The sequence below is a fragment of the Arachis duranensis genome, chromosome 5, assembly GCF_000817695.3.
Source record: "Arachis duranensis cultivar V14167 chromosome 5, aradu.V14167.gnm2.J7QH, whole genome shotgun sequence".
NCBI lineage: Eukaryota > Viridiplantae > Streptophyta > Magnoliopsida > Fabales > Fabaceae > Arachis > Arachis duranensis.
In genome coordinates this window covers 79978965-79981864 of record NC_029776.3, presented here as the reverse complement: position 1 = coordinate 79981864, position 2900 = coordinate 79978965, and positions in this window count along the sequence as shown.

The window sequence follows — 2900 nt, the reverse complement described above, 5'->3', positions numbered from 1 at the left end:
CTCTCCCTTGGGAAGAATTAACGTTAGTAAATAGAGAATTATCCAATAACTTCCAAATTAACTAATCGCTTGAGCATTCCAACTCAAGGGTTTCCTCTTAAGCAACCCTCAAGTCAAGTGGGAGTCCTACTCCATCGACATGAATATAACTTTCACAGAATTAAGAGAGGAATAAAAGTGAAACATGATGAACAATAACTGAAAATCAATTTAAAAGTAAAAATAGTTCTTTGCATTAATAAATTCCAAAAATAATCCAATTGTAACTCTGAATAAGGATTACGGATATGGAAGAGTAAGGGACAAAGGAAACAAACTGGAATAAATGAAACTTTAACAGAGGTAGCAACTCTTCTCAATATCCAAGTCAATAGCAAAAGCAGTAAAGTTCTAAGAACTATGAATGTGAAGAAAACCTAGAGGAAGCAGTGGAAAATCTCTCTCTAGATTCCAAACTAAACTAAAACTATGCAGAATGAGAATGTATTTTGAGTCTCTGCTATTCCCTGACTCTAATCTATGTTTCTGGGCCAAAAACTGGGTCTAAAACTGGCCTGAAATCGCCCTCAGCAATTTTCAGCAACTGCTGTACATCGCGCATGTCATGCGTGTGCGTCGTTTGTGAAAACTCCTTGTCATGCGTACGTGTCAGTTACATGTACGCGTCGCTCATCCTCTGCACTAATCACGCGTGCTTGTCAACTGTGCGTGCGCGTCGCTATGGAATGCTCCAAATCACGCGCACACGTCGGCCATGCGTGCGCGTCATGTCTCGCTGGTCAGCTCCATCGTTTATTTGTGTTCCTTCCATTTTTGCAAGCTTCCTTTCTATTCTCCAAGCCATTCTTGTCTTGTAAAGCCTGAAAACACTTAACACACAGATCACAGTATCGAATGGTATAGAGATGGATAAAAATCTACAATTTAAAGGCTCTGGAAGCAAGTTTTTAATCATAGTATTAAATCAGGAAGGCAAACGTATAACATGCTAATTACATGAGCAGGTGTAGGAGAAAGGTGATAAAAACCACTCAATTCAACACAAGATAAACCATAAAATAGCAGTTTATCACCTTACCTATAATTTTCAAAGAAATTAAAGAACATAATATAAAGGTGCTAGATTTATAACAAGAGATTAAATCTGATGCATTTGTACTTTGACAAATCATTGATGGTCGAAAAGTTGAATTCCGCACAAACTCACCGGCAAGTGTACCGGGTCGCATCAAGTAGTAAAACTCACAAAAGTGAGGTAGATCCCACAGAGATTGATGGATCAAGCAACTTTAGTTGGGTGATAAATTTAGTTAAGCTGACAGTTGGTGTTTTGATTGAAAATTGATTAACAAAAGGTAAATTGCATGAAATTAAAGTGCAGAAAGTAGATTGACAGAAACTTAAATGGCAAGAAAAGTAAATTGTTGAACTTAAAGAGTAAGAAACTAAAAAAGCTGAATCTTAAATTGCAAGAAATATAAATAATTGAATCTTAGAGTACAAGAAAGTAAAATTGTAGAATCTAAATTACAGGGAAACTTAAAATTGCATGAATTATAAAGGGAATTGGGTGCAGGGAATCAAAAAAGCAGTAATTGCAGAATTAAAGTAAACTCAGAGAGATCTAATTTAGGAAATTCAAAGAAAATGATTCATCAGGGATTGGAGATATCATAATCCATCATGAATCAATTGAGCCTCAACTCCTTTCTCAATCATATGAGTAGATCTATGGCGGACTGAAATTGATTGGATCCCAATTCCTTGGCAATCCAATCTCTATAATTACAATCAATCTTGCCAATTCCTTGATCTAATTGTCATGAGAAGAGTTAGAGCACATTCTCTTATCCATAAGCCACACAAATTCTCAAAACCTCAATTCCTCCCAAATAATGTTGATTGAGAGAATTGTGAAGGATAGAGCTTTGGTCCAATTCTAATGCAGGTGATTCCCCTTCCAAGGCTCACACCCACATTCAGTTGAATTAAAACCCATTCCGGAGTGAATAATTCACAATCAAAACAGAAGATATCCTATGGCTACCCAAGCGGATTGAGAAGAAGAAGAATTTTATTGATTCATTATGATTACAATAGAGCTCCACCCCTAATGAAGTTGGGGTTTAGTTCATTATTGCTCAAGTAAAAACCAGAAAACAGAAAATTACCGAGAAATGCAGAAGAGAAAATACAAAAAATGAGTACAGACTTTCCCAATTTGGGTCCCTGAATCCCTAGCCTTCCAGACCTGCTAGCTTTTTCTCTAAATCAAATTCTTCTCTATTTATACACTTTCCAATTCAGTCTTCAAGTCCATGGATTGGATTTTTTGGCCTCTGTTGAAGTAAGCTAGAGTGGGTCTCAGTAATGTTGAAGTGGGATATTTGGCAATTCATGTCTTTGATCTGCATGGGTGCTCAATTTCAATTAAGCTGATGTCTATGTTGGTGATCAACGTTTGACAGAAAACATTGAGTCAAATGTTTGTCCTAAAAGAGGATTTGAAAGGAGTGAGCGTTGGCGCCAACATTTGACTCAACGTTGGTGCACCAGCATTTTTCCACCAACGCGTGCGCGTCGCTCACGTGTACGCGTTGAAACAGCATTTTGTGTGTGTGCGTCGCTCACGCGTTTGCGTGTCTGGCCAAAATCTGCATCCATCATGTACGCGTCGATGCAAGTTTTCCAACTCCAATTTTGGGCTTCTCGTCGAGAACGTTGGTGGCAGTATTTGAGGCAACGTGGGACCTCCAACTTTCTTTTAGTGACGCGTACGCGTGACCTACGTATACGCGTCAAATGGGATTTTTGCCATTTTACTTGTGCTAGTAGGTTGTGAATGTATAGAGATGATTAACAACAGTTGTTATGACTGAGAATCAATTATGTGGCTGAAA